The 19,991-nt window shown below is 29.2% G+C and overlaps 1 long non-coding RNA gene across 1 annotated transcript; it reads right to left on the reverse strand.

The window, feature by feature from the left end:
* Positions 1–4,798: 4,798 nt before the first annotated feature.
* On the reverse strand, positions 4,799–8,451 carry LOC132937132 (uncharacterized). Its single transcript, XR_009663606.1, has 11 exons — positions 8,278–8,451; positions 7,993–8,193; positions 7,760–7,926; positions 7,203–7,437; positions 6,960–7,126; positions 6,297–6,456; positions 6,116–6,225; positions 5,720–5,822; positions 5,512–5,648; positions 5,331–5,421; positions 4,799–5,266 (listed from the first exon to the last, which is right to left on the reverse strand). It is a non-coding gene; the product is annotated as an uncharacterized LOC132937132 (long non-coding RNA).
* Between the last annotated feature and the right edge of the window lie 11,540 nt (positions 8,452–19,991).

The raw sequence follows: 19,991 nt of genomic DNA on the forward strand, positions 1-19,991 counted from the left end.
AGTTTTGGATTGGAAACAATTTAAGTACAATAGCGTTGTATAAACAAATTAACTTTTTTTTAACTTAATAAAAAGTTAACAAAAAGTGTGTATTAACTTTTAACTTAACTGAGTTAACTGATATAGTTAATTAAACTTTTAACTTTTTGTTATTGGTGCATATTAACTTACCTTAACTGAGTTAAAAAAAATATTTGACTTGCCGAGCCTTGCTAGTAATTTTAGTTTTAGAATCACTGTGTTTTAGAAAATAAAACTTTTAGAATTTCAATTTTTTAGAAATATTTTTATTTTTTTTAACTGTTTACTCGTATATAAAATGTTTTTTAATAATTCTACCTAATTACCTAAATACCTAATTCTATAGTAAAAAACTAATATAATAATTGTTAATATTTAAGATTGTTGGCGCAATAGCTCTCATAAATTCATCTAAATAATAATTACTAATTAGAATAATCAACTATGCGTTTACATATTTGCAATAAGTTATTATTCCGTTGTAACAATTGTAAATATAAATATGTTACATGACACCTATGTATATAATATGAACTCTACTGTATATACGATTAACTGCTGATCGATATATTATTAATATTAAAACACACACATAATTGTAAGGCCTATGGCCAAAGCACACAATGTATTAGTAAGTTAGTTCGCTGTGCACCTTAGACCTCAATACACACTACGATTAACGGATTCCGTATGACTACGATACAGTTACATAGTATAATAGGATATAGGACATAGTTGATATAGTTGTGAGTATTAATATTTGTAAGTGTTTAGTAGACAATAAAACATAATTATAACTGAAAAGGAATCCTAGTAATTTAAATATATTTAAGATCCTGATATCTACATATCTGCCCCTGGCTACGGTGTTTATATCTATAGGATCCTACGATTCTCCCTGGATATCTTATATTTAACTGGTCGTTCCCCCGACCACGTTACACCGTGTTTCATTGTACTTTTTTCTCATGAAATACTTGAATACTTTATATTTCGGCCAACAATTTATAATAATTGTATGTAACACTACGTAGGTATTTGGTACGATGTACAGCACTGGTCAACTACTTTTTGATATTTCTCGTATTCGATCAGATATAAGATAATCACATATTATATCAATAAAGAACTCTATCGTAATTCTAATTTGTAATATGCAGATTATAAAGCTCGTTATCGCATGCCGCCGCATCGGCTGTTTATTTATGATATTTGCACGGCCGCCAAAAGGTGTCCAGTCCGCTCGGCAGTGCCAACGCCGAATTGCATTATATTATTGTCTAGTTTTTCTATATTGTAATCTTTACGTGTGCGAATCGCCGTATTTTAGATTCTGAGCGAAGCGATGAATGTATTGTTTTTACAATGATGTGTTGTTTTTTTTATTTTTTTTTTTTTATTTGTGTGTCTGTCATCACTTTTTAGGACAGTAAAAGTGCTTGGATTTTCTTCAACAGTAACTTTTCCGATAGGAAAGTGAATCTAGTTGGTACTTTGGGGGGGGGGGGGGGGGGGGGGGTCAAAAGTAGTTTTCAAAAGCGACGTGAAAAACAAAAGAAAAATTAAGGAAAAACGGGAATTTTTACGCAAAATCTGTTTTTTCGAGAAAATCGATTTTGGTTTTTGGTGTAACTCTATAACAAATGACCGTAGGGACATGAAATTTTGACTGAATGTTTATATTAGCATTTTCTATACACCATAACATTTTGAAAATATTTTGACTCTTTTTGAGCTGTTTACGGACATTGTCAGTTTTCATTTTTTTTAGTTTTTTTTCCATAAATATCAATAAAATTTTACCTGCTGAGTAAAAAAGCTTGAAAATTTAATAGAAGGCTCCTAGGTTATTGTTTCAAAGGCAGATGAAAAAAATTAAAAATCCTTAGTCACAGTTTTTATTTATAAGCATTTAAAATTCAAATTTTGACAAAATACGGAAAAATCACGAAAATTAGCTAATTATTTTGTGTTGAGAATTCATAAAAAATTTTCTTTTTAAATCTAAGATTTGAAAATGTAACATAAGAATACTCATAAGTTTGTCTACCTTTAGCAAAAAAAAAATGTCTACAAGAAACTTAAATTAAATTTTTATGAGCTTCTGAAATTTTACATTAATACGGGTTTGATCATTATAATAATATATTGGTGTTGTCCCCGCCGCGACAATGTGAGTACCCAGTACCCACCGACCGACCGCCTCACACACGCACACACAGTCGTTATTGTTATAATTTATATTAAATGTTTATTGTGAATTATTGTTATGTAATATGCAGATTATAAAGCTCGTTATCGCATGCCGCCGGGTCGGCTGTTTAGTTATGAATCATAATATTTTATTTTTATACAGTATACGTATATTTTTCCAAACAATTAATAACCAATTTACATATTAACCATTATGTAGGTAAGTATCTAATTATTAGGTAATCAATAAAAATTATGAACCCTTATATTTTTAAAAATTCATCATAAAGATGGTTAGGGGAAAGTATTTTGGATCCAGTGAGCAGCTTATCTGCGGGTGTGCCTGACCAGTTATGGTATTATATTAATATGTTTATTACATTTTTACATCTATAATACACAACATGTTTATTGTTTATTTATTTCAGTAATACACATATTTGTTTTGTGCTTGAAAAAAAATGTACAATGTCAATACTAAAATATTGAAGTATAAATTGTTATTGCCTTATAGATTGGTCCTGGATAAGTGATTTTAAATTTTAAAACCAGTTTTGGGCCCATAAAATTGGTACAAGTTATCACACTAGTCGATCCATTGATTCAAAAAGTTGTACATCGTATCTACTGTCCAGTGTATTTGTCACTGTATGCTTCAATAGTTTTATTTATGAAAGCTCCGATGGTTGGTTTAGTCAGTTTAGTGTTAATTACTATTGTTTTATAATTTTCACTAATGAATACTAAATTATTATGTATTTTATGTTGTTACAGTTCGAGAGAGATGTAGTCATTTGGAACCACAAGAGTTACATTGAAAAGCCTTTAGTTTCAGAACAAGAATCAACACTCTTGGCACATAGAAAATGGTACAAACAATTTTATAGTGCCAATAGTATACAATTTAGTAACAGAAGGAAACAAAGGATTGGTAAATTAATATATTAATTTTGATTTAACATAACTGAAAAGTATTACTAAATACAAATTATATAATATAGTATTATAGGTATGTAAAATTATAATATTAAATTTCACTTTAAAAATTTTGTCAAATGAAAAAAAAAAATTATTATATAATGGAAATATTCAAATATACATACAATATTTATCACTTGAACGGTTGTGTTACCTTTTTCAGCCATGTTAATACTCTCATTGTCATCTAAATTTTCTAATAATGGTGTCAGAACTTCCAAACACTTAAGATGGTGTTCATTTAAAAGAATCAATCTAATCAGTTTTAAAACAATTAGCTACAATATTACTAACGCATTACTCCCAAAGTCCTGAAGTCCCGAACACTGTTCTTACTACGCACAATTTTAGCCCTGCTGAAGAGTATATAATTTTACTAAACCAATTTGACTAATATTAAATCAATTATTTCAAATTACAATACCAATAAAATTATATTATATTTTATTTTCCTGTCAATTGCTTTTGAACTTGATATATATTCCATAGCATATTTTATTTCTATGAAAATAAAAACTAAAAAGTGGATAAGCGGATGTCGCTCTGCTGTACAGTTGGTTAAAAGTGGGTCAATGTATAACGGATTGTATTTAACTAGAATTCAATGATAAAATATCATTGTATAAGAAAAACGATTCTGAGCGGTGACGGTTTGTCAGTCTCGATATTTTATATTGTTATTATTTATTATAGCCTGTTAGTTAATTAATATTTATTTTTATTAATATTTTATTTGTTTCTACGGTGATAAACAAAACACAAGAAATTAAAATTCCATTTTTAGCAGTCTTTTGTAATTTGTTGATGGTTTTTCTCGTGGCATAATTAATATTACTCAGCGTTTGCGAAGATTAACATAGGCAAACATTGTGTTTACAACAATATGACATAATATTTAGAGGCAAGTGCCAACCCTGTAGGAAAAAAATAATATAGCCCTGCTTTAGAGTATAGACAGTATAATTTTACTAAACCAATTTGACTAATATTAAATTAATCATTACAAATTACAATACCAATAAAATTATATTATATTTTATTTTCCTGTCAATTGCTTTTGAACTTGATATTCATTCCATAGCATATTTTAACTAATTTTATTTAATTTCTACAAAAAAAAAAAATAAAAAGTGGGCAAGTGGCTGTCGCTCTGCTATACAGTAGATTACAAGTCAGTCACTATAACAAATGGTGTGAAATTTGTATTCAATGATATAATATCATTGTATAAGAAAAACGATTATGAGCGGAGAAAAGTTGGAAACTGAGTAAATCTGTAAACAGTTCGAAACAAGTCAACAATAAACATAGGTATTCAAAATTCAAATTCCACAACTGAAACAATTGCATAAAAGCAACAAAAAATTGATTTACAATACAAAAAAAATGAGTAAGTTGTCGAAATATGCAGCCCAAAAGTTCACAGTTCAAATCGTTATGGTCATGAAAAAATTATGTGCTCACTCAGCATATCATACTATCACCCAGAACAAATATGTAAAAGCATACAAATTTGCGCTCTAATCATAATAAAATGTAAATAAAAAACTTAAAACTTAAGTTAAAAAGTTTAAAGCAACATATTGATCATAACTCATAAGACTACTTTTAAAGTTCTGTGATATCCATAGATATAAAAACAGAATGTTCTCATTGTTTTAAATGCCTACAGTCATATCTTGTATTATATTCAAATTTATTTCTTCTTACTCACTTAAAATTTCTTATTTAGTATGTACAAAAAACTACTACAAGTATAACAATAAATTACAGCACATTAGTCATATATCTCTAAATTTTAAATTACAATTAAGCTATAAATACGACAAGTATGAAAACTATGATGGTATAACTAATAAAGATCATAAATACTTTTTCCTCAAACTATAAAATTTAAAAATAAAGTTTTCTTATAATTATAAGTAAGTCTTAGACATATAATTTTATTCAAAAAGATGATTCAGAGTGCAATTGAAGGTAATTGGTGTTTGCTTAGCCTTCTTCCAAAGAAGTTTGTCTTTTCTTGTTGAGAAGTAAATTCCATGAATGGGAACGTATTTGACGACCAGTAAACCTATAATTTACACATTCAATAAAATTTGATAGTTAATATTACTATGAACAATAAATGTACATACTTTGTATGTATGCATATGTAGGACACCACAAATTTATTAACAGCCTACATCTTAAATATAATATATCTTTTCACAGCTCATGCCAACTATTCTGAAAGGTGAAGCCAGGTTTGTCAAAAAATCTTGTACAATAGTTACAATATCACAAATTTAAAATTGGATACATGAGTGATAAACTTACATAAGTGTGTGTGAATTAGACATTATTAAGTATCTAAGGCTTTTCTGGGTGAATTAAAATCATCAACTGTAAGGTCTCCATATCCTTTATTCGTCTGTTCAATTTCTTCTAACTTATCGTCGGAAAAACACAATATTCTGAAAATGTCAAGTTTTAAAAAATATATAAACACAACAGAAATGCATGAATAATGTTAAATAAATTTTACTTCTTAGATAAGATTTACTAGTCGTGCTCAGAGCAGTACTACCAGTGTTGCTGTAGAAATGATTACCGCCATTATTTTCCTTCTATTTTCGTTTTTTGGAAATCTATATTTGTGAACAAATTAGCATATTAGACTGACCCTATATTATTAAGAAATATAAACAGTACAACTAAAAATGAAAATGAAAATGAAGGTAATGTGGCAAAGCGATATATTGGATGTTTTACTAAAAAGAATACACTTATGAATGATGATATTGTTCTAAAACATATGATTACAACTCTATACGAATGTAGTCTGTTTTTCTGTTCAAATTTTAAATATCTAATCGAATAATTCAAAAGTCGGTGAATAATAAAATAATATTATGTTGTTATGGTTAAGTTAGGTTTTCACCACAATACAGGAAGTATATATCTACAGTCCCCTTGCTGCGGTTGGCGATACCAAATTCTTTATTAGTCTGTTCATTTTCTTCTAACTCATCGTTGGAGAAACACAATTTTCTGAAAATGTCAAATTGTATTAAATATATAAATACAACTGAAATTCATGAATTATGTTAAATTAATTTTACCTCTTGGATATAATTTATTAGTCGTGCTCAGAGTAGTACCAATGTGTCTGTGAATTACTAAAATGTATTTTACTTCTCTAGAAATTAGCCATCTATGCTGCATCTGAAGTAAAATCTGGGGAACGCCTATGCACAACAATCAGATCACCAGTGAGGAATTCTAAAATAATTTAAATTACAATTTAACTATAAATACGAAAAGTATGAAAATTATGATAGTATAATTAATAAAGATTTTAAATACTTTTTTCTCTTATTATAAAATTTAAAAATAAAGTTTTTTTATGATTATAAATAAGTCATTGGCAAATAATTTTTTTCACAAACATGATTTAGAGTGCAATTGAAGATAATTGGTGTTCACTTAGTCGTGCAAAATTTGCAAAATATGTGTGTAAACTCTAAAAACATTATGATAATAAAGTATGAGAGACAATGTTAATAGTAGGTATTTGGAAAGTAAATATTTAAATTTTTGAACAGAGTATTTTTAATTAAGATTTAATTTTACTATTAACGTTGAAATTTAGTAATAACAATTGCATGAAAACAACTGTTAAGTGTAAGTCATCTGCTAAACAACTTAACATAAACTATAGACCTGAAAGATATAAGTTATAAATAAATGTGATATTATATATAAAATAAACAATTCATATTAACCTGTATCAATAATTAAGGTGTACATCTTATTAGTTTGTATCTATATGAAAGTTTAGATGTTCATAATGTTTACATGATTTTACACTTCAATAGAACTTCCTAGCTCCTTGTATGTGGTACATCGTATATTTCAGTTTGGAAAATATAAGTATAATCCACTGAATGAACTAAAAACGATAATCTATTAAGTAACTTTCGGTTTCGGCAAACATTTAAAATTGGATACTTGAATGATATACTTACATAAGTGTATGTGAATTAGACATTATTAAGTATCTAAGGATTTTCTGGGTGAATTAAATTCATCAATTGTAACGTCTCCAAATTCTTTATTTGTCTTTTCATTTTCTTCAACCTCATCGTTGGATGATACGCTTTACCCTTGCAGACATTGTTCGGTTCTGGAGATAACACAGTCGTCTACCACCGCAGCGGCACAGCACAGCACAACCAACACCGTCATTCGAAACACAATTTTCTGGAAATGTCAAGTTGTAAAAAATATATAATTACCATGAATTATGTTAAATGATTTTACATGGATGCGATTTATTAGTCGTGCTCAGAGTGGTACCAATGTCGCTGTAAATTACTAAAATTTATTTTACTTCTCTATCTGAGACAAATGGTTTGGATTATGTTTTGAGAGCATTGTTTACAATCAGTCATTGAGAAATAATCCGCGAAATAATTCACTAGTGATTCAAATGTAGGTAAACAAAAAAATAATAATATTATAGTGGTGAGACATTATCCTGAATACTCTCTCCCGTGACGACTCTCCTGACGGACACACTTACCTGGCCGTCATGCACAACTCGCTTATTTGTGCAATATTTTGTCTGCTAACGACCGGCAACAAGTAGCGACGTCACGCTCCACCCTCGCTGACATTGTTCGGTTCTGTTGACAACACCGTCGTCTACCACCGCAGTACGAAAGACACCTTCATTTGAAACACAATTTTCTGAAAATTTCAATTTGTAAAAAATATATAAATACCTAATTCATGAATTATGTTAAATGATTTTACATAGATGCAATTTATTAGTCGTGCTCAGAGTATTTTTCTTCTCTATCCCAGAAAAACGGTTTGGATTATGTTTTGAGATCATTGATTACAATCAGTAATTGAGAAATAATCCGCAGATACAATGTCAGATAGAAATTGGGATAATCATTTAATTCAAACATGTTTAGACATTATTTCCTTCTATTTTCATTTTTTGGAAATCTATAGGTGTGAGCAAATTGGCAAATTAGACTGACACGATATTATTAAGATATATAATCAGTAAAACTAGAAAATAATACTTACAAATTAAAACCAACATAATGTGGCTAGGCGATACTTCGGATGTTTTACTAAAAACAATACACTTATGCATGGCGATTATGTAATAATATTTATGAATAGAACTATTAGAACTCTGCACTACTGTGGTCTGTATTTTTTTGTTCAAATTTCAAATAATTGCAATTCACGAGTGCTTCAAACGTCGGCAAACGAAAAAATAATAATGTTATGTTTTTATTTATTTGATAACAATTATTATTATCATAGTTAGTACATAGTGATAAGTCACAATGATTATCAATCGGAGGTACTTCTCGCCGGTCGGTGGCGGGCATTACATTTTACCGAAGACCGAAACTTCGTGAAGACGTGAACGCAGGTTACTGCCTGCTCAACGACCCGCGATTTAAGAGGTAACACGGGCGTTTTATCGTCTGATATATCAGTCTTATATAGCAAATTTACGCTCCGTGTGATACTTTTTTATTTTTTGTGTCTTTGTGCACGATACGTAGTCGAGATAACGCTTCGTTTTTCATCTTTTCCGGAATTATTACGTGAAATCGGTTTCGGTTTTTCGTGTAGGTGACAGTCAGACCCGTACTGAGCCATTTTTTTATCCTGAAGCAGAACTTAAGAAATGTGACCCCTGGGTTTTGGGATTGACACACCCACAGCTTTTAATATTATTAATACGATTCGGAATAATCTGAAAAGTTGCAATTAGGTTTCGAGGAACAAGAAATAACATTTTTAGCCACAAGTATATAATTTTTAATTATTTAATTACTATCTTCTTATACTATGGTAAACAAATAAATTTGATATATGCAAATTATTAGAATTATTCAAAATAATAGTTAATATGCTTGCGATTTATGTTTCTATAGAAAGTATGGCTATGCTTGACAATCTCTCCTTAACCATTGTAGATCTTAAGTATGTTTTTATCAATTTAAGTTTACTGAAACTCCTTTCACATGTTACGTCCCAACCGACGTCGATATATACCTCAACGCAGAAATGAAATACGTGATGTACTAGGTATGATGAATGTTTATTATCGTAGTACAAAATTACAATGTTATAATATATGGTGTAAAAGAGGGGTGTCACGACTCTTTAAGATAGAATTTAAACTGTGAGTGGTGTTACGACCTGACTCTGAATGTCCCTAACCGTCTGAAGAGCTCTTGTCCTGGGCTTCTATATAAATGATTGTGTCCTTTGGAGTGGGTGGTTGTAGTAGTGGCTAAGCTCAGTCATGAGACAGAGTCCGGCTCTCGAATTTGGTATGCTGGGTGACTCGCAATTGAATATAGTCCACAATTTAATATTTATGGTGCATACATTATTATTTATTTGTATAGATGTAATCATATAAAATAAGTAATAATTATTATAATAATATTAATAATAACAAAAAATTCAAATTTTATTTGATCAAACACTTCACAATATTATAGCCAATAGTCATACTATAACACATTATTGTTATGTTTACTTAAGAAACAATATCAAAGGTACAAAGTTCGGTCAGGAGACAGAGTTCGGGTCTCGTATTTGGTATGCTGGTCGACTCGTATCCTTCGTATGGGTATTGGCTTTCCAGGAAAGATACGTGTGACGACACCTTCTATAGTTCAATTGTTTTCTCTACGATTTTGAAACGACCTCCGCATGTTATACTATACTAATTGCCTTATTAGTTATAGTGTCAAATATTATTAGAAACGTGCGGCGCGCAGTACACAGTTAATATATGACTACTTAATACGTGGGTGCGTAGCACCTCCCTTCTAAAAAAATACTTTATGTTAAAAAGCTTAAACATAAATCTTTAACATTTCCATAGTATGTAGTTATTACAATAGTTTTACAATAGTGATACATTGGTTATAATACATTGATACATAAAATAGTGATAAATTGGTAATAAAATAGTGATACATTTGGTTAGTAATATAATAGTTATTAGATATTAGTACATTTTTTTTTTATATAAGTATATAGTTTCTTTTGTTTTACATTTTCTTCTTAGTCTAGTGTTAGTAAATGGTGGTCATATATGTGTGGTTAATATACGTATTCTGTTATTTCGGGCGAAATGAAAATAAAGTCATAACTCATAAAGATAACATAATAAATACTACCAATAACAAATTAGAAAATTATAATAATAATAATAATTCAATAATTGTAAAGTAATAAACGAGAAACGAGTAATCAATGAAGAAATACATTTTATATTGAATATATAATATAACGTTTACGTATCAGTATTATACAATAATTAATAATTTTTCTTAAGTTAATCATTTAATATTTTTACGCCCCCCAGCATCAGGCGCTCAAGGCAAATGCCTCGCTCGCCTCCGGTGGCAGTACTCTAAAATAAATTGCTGTACCAAGATACGTGCAATTTTCGTTGATTGTTTATAAAGGAATTTAAAACCATAACATTTTCAAGTTATTTTGATTCATGTTGAGCTGTTTATATAGACATATTTTTCTTAATGGTCGATAAAATTTTTTTCGCTCGGTCCAATAACTTGAGAATTTAATACGCCTACAACGTTCCTTGTAAGTTTTACTTGGTAGATAATAAAAAAAAGTCCAGCATAATTCCACAATAGATTTTTTGAGTGTCTGAAGTTGGAATTTTGACAAAATTCGTAAAAATCACGAAAATTTGAAAATTATTTTGAGTTAGAAATTCATACAAATATATATATATACATACGATTCCAGAGATTCTACCCTTGACCAAAACAAAATATTTCACAGCTGTAACAACTTTCGTGCGTTACTAGGAATCGTGTTTTTAATTTATTATTAATTAAATTAAATTTTAGATTCTGAGTGAAACGGTGAATGTATTGATTTTACAATGATATGTAATTATTTTTCAATTTTTAATTTTTCGTTTTCTCATGTAACGATTTTTTTATTTTATTGTTATTCAAGAACGAATATCTGTAGATACATGAAAATTTTTGCTGAATGTTTATATTAGCATTTTCTATACATCATAAAATGTTGACAATTTTTTGACTCTTTTGGAGCTGTTTACAGACATTGTCAGTTTTCAATTTTATTAGTTTTTTTTCTATAAATATCAATAAAATTTAATTTGTTGAGTAAAAAAGCGTGAAAATTTAATGCAAGGCTCCTGATATATTGTTATGATAGCACAAAGAATAATAAAAACACATAGGCAATTTTTTTTTTAAAAGCATTTTAAGTTCAAATTTTGACAAAATTTAATAATTATTTTGTAGTTAAAAATGTATAAAATGTTCAACTTTTACAGCAAAGGATTGAAAATTTAAAACAAGATTCCATGTAAATAGGTTAAATATAAATTACATTATTCACAATAATATCATCAAATATAATTAGTAAATAGTAAATAGGCCGTCTGACCGTTATTTTCGCTCAGAATCATTTTTATTATACAATGATATTATATAATTGAATTCAAATTTAACACCATCTATTACAGTGACGCACTTGTGCAGCAGAGCGACATCCACTTAACCACCTTTTTTTTATTACTATTTCACAATAACTATAGTATAAAAAATTAAAATGGCATCACTGAAGTAAATGCAAAAAAACCAATAAAAAATGTATTTCTTTAGAATCGGAATTACATGAAATAAATGTATGTATAAAAATTAGATTTCTTTATCTAATTTAGAAAAAATGCTTGCCAAGTCAGGGTTCGGCATGTAAACTTTCTTCATTTTTAATTTTTAGAAATTTATTAACAGATATCACACACAAGCGGTGTAACAATTTGAATACAGAAAAATGTCGATGTGAACAGCCCCACAAAAAACCATTTTCATTTTCATTTAGTAATATAGATCTCTTAAACCAGAAAACGGCTTTCATTGTTTGGGGTCTTGTTACATTCACATTGGTTAGGAGAAGTGCAGTAAGGATTTTCAGAATTTTATCTTTAATAATTATTTCATTAAAGAACAAAAAATTTTTTCTTTTTAAATTTAAGATTCCTCATAAGTTAAACAACTTTTCTCAAAAAAAAAAATGTTTTAAAGAAAGTCAAATTAAATTTTTATGAGCGTTTGAAATTTATATTTTTACAACATTTGATATTCTTTCAACGAGCAACATGCAAATGTGAGGAGTACAGTTGATCCAATTTTGTATTGTTAGCTTTAATATTAAAGTGATATGATATAATATTAAAATCAAAATTAAAGAGAAAAATATTTTTTAAGGAACCTTATAGAGAAGCACTAAGCACTTATTTGTATTTTATTTTTAAAACAAGTTATGGATATTTTAAGATATTAAGATATAATTATTTATTTATCAATTTGTTTTGACTAAAAAGGCTGAGGCCTTTCTATATTCAAATGGTTCTAGGTCACTTTGTACGGTCGAGTATTAAAAGTGCGAAACGCGGACACTTTGTACGGTCGGGTAAAAAGGTACATTGCAGAACGCGGACACTTTGTACTATTATATACATAAAGTATATATATTATAAATATAAGTTATATACCTAAGTAGTAAGTATATATAATATTATAAATTATAATGTAAATTATTAAAATAGAAAAACTAAAAATAAAAAGTAAATTGTTTCATCGTATATTAATAATGATCAAAATAATCAGACAATCAATAATATTATTATAAATCTTAATTGTATTATAATAATAGATATTAGTTTAAAGCAAATTAAAAATGTGTACAATATAAATATGTCATAATGACAAATAAAATATAATAACGAAAAAAATTAGAACTAAAAAAAATAAAACTACATGCATAGTACCTATAAAATGGAAATAATTCGTCAAAATTAACGATCTATAAAATATAAAATTTCCATTCTTTAATATTTAAAAAAATCTTTAAAAACTACATGTATAATATATGGAATTTAAAAATTCCATATTTGTTATTTCCTTTTTTTGATGTTTGTTACATAAATTTAATAGTTTATTATTGCCAGCAGTATAGGATTTTTGTCTCTTATGAAGTCTATTGCCACATTCATCCAATTGTATTGCTCGCAAAACCGTCCAAAAACTTGGATTTGTTGTTCCTACTAATTTATTGAACGAACTATTCCACCCTTCACTAAAATTATTAGTTCGATGAGAATTAGACATAGTTTGACGCCTTACATTCCAAATAGAAGGAGGGTACCGTGCGTTATTGTTATTAACACTAATATAAGTTCTATCAAAGTATGAAATAAGAGGTAGTAATTCTTGAGAAAATGTTGTATACATATGACTAATTTCGACCAAAATGTCGTCAATAGGTAAAAACGCCAATGAAGTCATCACTCTACATTCTTTGGAAATCCGTTCATTTTCTTTATACAATTTTGCTAATCCAAGTTGCTGAATTTGTCGTCATACAGACTGGCATAAATGAGAAAAGCAACCTTGAATCTGGACGTCATTAAAAACTCGATTTATTACGTTTATTACACCTAATTCAAAATCTATAATAATTCACTCAGGTTTAAGGAGAGTTGCGTTTCGTACAGATTTTATAATGAGATTTAACAACATTTCATGATACGTATTTTCTAATTTATCTGGAAGAAAAGCATAAACACACGTCCTAACATTTCCTTCAAATTCTGCTCGTATAATGTATAATTGAGCGAATATACTGGAACATTTAAATGTGCCATCCATGAACCACATATTTGATGAAGATAAAAAAGAAAGACCTCCATTTGCAGCGAAAATTAAAATTCTATGCTCATTTATGTCATAAATTAAAAAATCTATATTTATAATATATATATATACTTTATGTATATAATAGTACAAAGTGTCCGCGTTCTGCAATGTACATTTTTACCCGACCGTACAAAGTGTCCGCGTTATACATTTTGAACAATGGACCGTACAAAGTGACCGTTTACCTATTCAAATATATGTCCAATCACACAATTATAGATATTATACAATGTGCCCATGAACTGGTGAGTACGAGAGTTGAAAGCACAATAAAATAGCTTTAAAATAAAAACCTATCAACAATATTCTCACCCTTAAGTTTCATTACCTAACCTATGAAACTATTTTTTTTTTAAATCACACGATATGTAAGCGAAACAGTTGTTACGTCCCAACCGACGTCGATATATACATCAACGCAGAAATGAAATACGTGATGTACTATGTTTTGATGAATGTTTATTAACCAAGTACAAAATTACAATGTTATAATTTATGGTGTAGAAGAGTGGAGTTACGACTCTATTATAGAATTTAAACTGTGAGTGGTGTTACGGCCTGACTCTGAATGTCCCTAAACCGTCTAATGGTTAGCTCAACCCATACTGTATAACCGAAATTTTATGAAAAATGATTCTGAGCGAAAACGGTCAGTCAGCCTATAATATTAGTATATTACTAAGTATATTTGATATGATATTTAGATGAACAAAGTAATTTATATATATGACCAATTTACGTGGAATCTTGTTTTAAAATTTCAATCCTTAGCTATAAAAGTAGGTAATTATTAAATTTGATAAATGTTGTCAACATTTGAACTTTAAATGCTTATAAAAAAAAATTGTGCATATGTATTTTTAATGTTGTTCAACTGCTATTGTTCCTTAACTCGACAAATAAAATTGTATTAATAATCATGGAAAAAAAACTAAAAAAATTGAAAACTGACAATGTTCGTAAACAGCTCTAAAAGAGTCAAATTATTATCATTATAATATAAGAATATCTAAGTATTTTTACTGTCCTAAAAGGTAATGACAGACACAAAAAAAAAACAAACATCATTGTAAAATCAATACATTCATCGCCCCGCGTTCTATTCGTTTTTGAATTAGAACAAAATAAAAAAATCGATACATGAGAAATCGAGTGAATATATCCAATGTTGTAAAAATTTTAATTTCAAACGCTAATAAAAAAATAATTTGACATTCTTATAAATATTTTTATTTTAATAAATCTAGATAACCTTATAAAAAATCTTGTATTACATTTGAAAATCTTAGATTTAAAAATAAAAATTTTTAGAAATTTCATATTCAAAATAATTTTCACATTTTCTTGATTTTTACGCTTTTTGTCAAAATTTGAACTTTAAATGCTTATAAAAGAAAAATTGTGACTATGGATTTTTAATATCTTTCAAATGTCATTGTAACAATACATTAAGATCCTTGTAATAAATTTTTTATTCGACAAATAAAATTTTATCGACATTCATAAAAAAAAAACCAAAAAAAGCTGGAAACTAAGTTATTTTTTATTCGAAAATATATACGATTCTAATTTCCAGTTTTTCTACACTCAACCCAAATAAAATATTTAAGAGCTGTAACTACTGTCATGGATTACTAGGAATGGTGTTATTAATTTTTAATCAATTTAATTACGTTTTTTTTTTTATTACTATTTCGCAATAAGCATATTCAAAATGAAAGTGCCACAACTGAAATAATTGCAGAACACCAATAAAAAATTGATTTATTTAGAATAAGAATAACATGAAACAAATGTATGTATAAAAATTACGTCGACGGCTATGTTGTGTATTGTCCAATGACGAATATTATTTCTTATTGACTTCTGGGATATATTGATATTGATGACATATTGTTTAGTAATATAGTATTTAGATTATAGACTAGTCACTATAGTATTTAATTTTTCAACATGCCCGGGCATCGTTGTATTGTTCCGGCGTGTACTTCGGGATATGACTCTTGCACTTTTTTACTGTCCCTAAAGATACAATCAGACTTGCTCAATGGACAAAAGCTATACCCAGGAAGGAATTTGTAATCAAACCAAAACAATTGGTTTGTGAACTACACTTCAGAGAATCAGACATAATACGTAAAAAATTTATGACGGATAAAAACGGGAAAAGTACTTGCAGAGGTTTGTAAATTTGTAATTAAAAATGATCTTATACTTATTTATTAATTTAACTCTATAACTTATAAAATAAAATATTCTATAAAATAATTTTTTTTTAATTCTGTGTTTAAAAATGAACATTATTATAATCTTGATAATACACACCTATATGGCTAACTATTAGTTATAAATTATATTCATGTTCGACCGTGGAATGGGGTCGCCGCCAAAATCCTGGACGCTCTAAGTCGCGCGAGATGTCGAAGCTCCGCGCGACGCGTTCCCCCTCTGGAGTTACCGCGCCGCCGTCAACGGCCGACGAGCGGGCCATCGGCCGTCGCGAACTTTGTGGCGTTTGTCTTTTTCCAACGGCTGAACGTAGCGCAACGTCCGCGCTATCGTTCCCGTGTGTCGTAAAACCTCGTGTGAACGCAAGGTGCAAGTGTGCCCGAGCTGTTATCAGCGGCCACGATCGATACCTAGTACCTATTACTGAAGTACGTTTTCGCTTTATTATCGTTGTCGCAATACGTATCTATTTACATCGAGTAAAATAAAAATTCGCGTGTGACCACGCCTGTTTGTCCGTCGGGTCCGTCGTGATTGACGTCCGACGTCAAGCTCACATCGAGCTTCCGCTCGCGTCTATTAACGCCGTGCGCGTGTTTTGTTACCCTCCGCGTGATCGAGAGTGTTTGCCACGGAAAAGTACGTGAATATTATACTAATTTCGCGTTCGCGCTACTCGCGTGGAACCACGGGCCATCATCGTCAAGCGATTAGCGGAAGATTTGTCCGCCGTCGCCGTTCCGGCGAGGGACCGATATTGGTCGGCACCACGGATCGCCGCAGTCGCCGAGCCACGTAGCCGCCGAGCGGCTGGGGGTCCGCGATACTCATGTCGGGGGTCCACGGCAGCCTTAACACATAACATACGTCAATAAGTGACATGAATGCATTATTACAATATTGTTGGATTATTATTATTTTTTTTTCATAATAAATATAATAATACCTATGTAGATTCTACACCAAATAATTGTATTATTAATGTTTATTAAGTATAATCAGTTTTTCGACGAAATTTATTAATACGAAATTTACATGCGTACTGCACTGTAGTCCCGACAGTCTTATATTTACTGCCACTAAGTGCAGATGATCGATCGTACTCAATTATGGTTTTATATTACCCATTTTTATAAAAAAAATAATCGTAATAAAATAATTATAAATGTGCATGTTTTGTTATGTCTACTTATGTAATTTGTTATATAAAATAATTATTATAATTTTGGTTATGATAACACGAGGTGTTTTGTAAAAAAAAGGTATTCGAAAAAAAATTGGTAAGGGGTTCCGCGATTTCTAGAAATCTTTCATCAGGGGTCCGTGATCTACAAAAGATTAAGCTGATCTAGATAAATTTGTCTCTATACAAAAGAATAAAATACACTTTTTACTGTCAATTTATTTATTTTTTTTTGATAATTAATACTTTATATTTGAATTGTCGTCGTCTCAGTAAAAAAATCGGATTTCCATAATAATAGTATATACCCATTGTTTATTATTGATATTTTCGTTAGGGGCCCAGCTTAGTGCTCAAATATGCCTACATTTCATTGTTATCTTGTGTTGGTGACTCGTCAACAGTAAATTAGTGGAAAAATGATTATAATGATTTAATTTATAACTTATTTTTGGGTAGAGTAAGCTATATACCTACCGCGTATTTAATTGTGTTTTCCTATTTCCGACGTGTGTTGTACCGATACGGGTCAACTGTGTCAACCAAATGCAATGGGCTTGAATTTTTAATTTAATTAAGTAATCGAAGCAATATAAATCTTTATATAATTATAATTTATCAGTTAGGTTAGGTTTACATACTACTTTACATAATAACAATAATAATTATAATTATTGTATATCTACTAAAAACGATTTAAATGCATACCTACTAAAACTGTTGTAAAGGTTCATAATAATTAATGTTTACTATGACGAGTTGTTTAAAATAGTTTTTTGTTGATATTTATACCTAATTTTGAAAATGTTTTTTCAGTTATACCTTAGTCAGGTATTGATTAAGAGGACGTCGCACCCGCCTGTGTTGTCTCCGTCTTACACACGTACGTTATAGCAAATTTTCGTTCGCTAGTTTCAATAGGCTGCTGTTATTTTTGATTTTAGACTTTTTAGAGTGAATTGACCTATTATCAAACTTTTAGGTAACAACATTGTCCGTGCCCTCTCATTGGTTTTTTACGATATTTTAATTTTTAAGTGAGTTATGAGCATTTCCAAACATTGATATTGTACATACTGATAATTCATTTTAAAATTAAAATATCGCAAAAAACCAACGAGAGGGCACAGATAATGTTGTTACCTAAAAGTTTGATAATAGTTCAATTCGCTCTAAAATCAAAAATGACAGCACCCTATCGAAACTAGCGAACGAAAATATGCCATGTCGTATACGTGTGAAAGACGGAGAAGACACAAGCGGGTGCGACGTCCTTTTAATAATAATGTTCACTGCTAATATTAATTTAAACATATAGCCGGTGTTTATATAATATTGAAGTCCTAAGTAGTATCTAAGCTGTACTCTCAAAAGTTAGATTTTATAGTAGGTATTAAAATAAAAAACATCTTTTTTTTATCTATATAAAGAAGTACTTATATATCTAATCCCAACACTGCAGTTAGAGCGAATTGAGGGTGTTTGGTCATCCACAGATGGAGTTTTTAATTGTCCTTAATTTAGTGTTTTTTCGAGCCAGTAAGTTTGCCATTTAATTTTAATTATTAGATTCTGAGCGAAGCGATGAATGTATTGATTTTACAATAATGTGTGTTTTTTTTTTTATTTTTGTGTCTGTCATCACCTTTTAGGACAGTAAAAGTGCTTGGATTTTCTTCAACAGTAACTTTTCTGATAGGAAAGTGAATCTAGTTGGTACTTTGGTCAAAAGTAAAAATTTCCCAGTAGTTTTCAAAAGCGACGTGAAAAACAAAAGAAAAATTAAGGAAAAACGGGAATTTTTACGCAAAATCTGTTTTCGAGAAAATCGATTTTGGTTTTTGGTGTAACTCTAAAACAAATCACCGTAGGAACATGAAATTTTGACTGAATGTTTATAATTGCATTTCCTATACACCATAACATTTTCCAAATATTTTGACTTCTTGAGCTGTTTACGGACATTGTCAGTTTTCAATTTTTTTAGTTTTTTTTTCTATAAATATCATTAAAATTTTATTTGATGGGTGAAAAGCGTGGAATTTTAATATAAGGCTCCTGATATATCGTTCTAATAGCAGTTGAAAAATATTAAAAATACATAGGCACAATTTTTTTTTTATAAGCATTTAAATTTCAAATTTTGACAACATTTATCAAATTTATAATTTATAAATTATTTTGTAGGTAGTTAAAAATGTATAAAATGTTTAACTTTTATGGCTAAGTATTGAAAATTTAAAACAAGGCTCCACGTAAATAGGTTATATATAAATTACTTTATTCACAATAATATCATCAAATATACTTGGTAATATCATAGGCTGACTGACCGTTTTCGCTCAGAATCGTTTTTCTTATACAATGATATTAACACCATCCATTAAAGTGACCCACTTGTAACCTACTGCACAGCACAGCACAAGACCATTGGACATACAAAGGGTAAACAAATATGGAATGATAATATTACACTGCGTACAGACATTTTCTATAGCATAATATAATATAATTAGTAGGTATATATCAGTTGTTGCCGCCGCAACAGTTTAAATATTATAGATTAGGTAATTAAGAAAAAT

Source organism: Metopolophium dirhodum, chromosome 1, assembly GCF_019925205.1.
Source record: "Metopolophium dirhodum isolate CAU chromosome 1, ASM1992520v1, whole genome shotgun sequence".
In the NCBI taxonomy this organism is placed as follows: Eukaryota; Metazoa; Arthropoda; class Insecta; order Hemiptera; family Aphididae; genus Metopolophium; species Metopolophium dirhodum.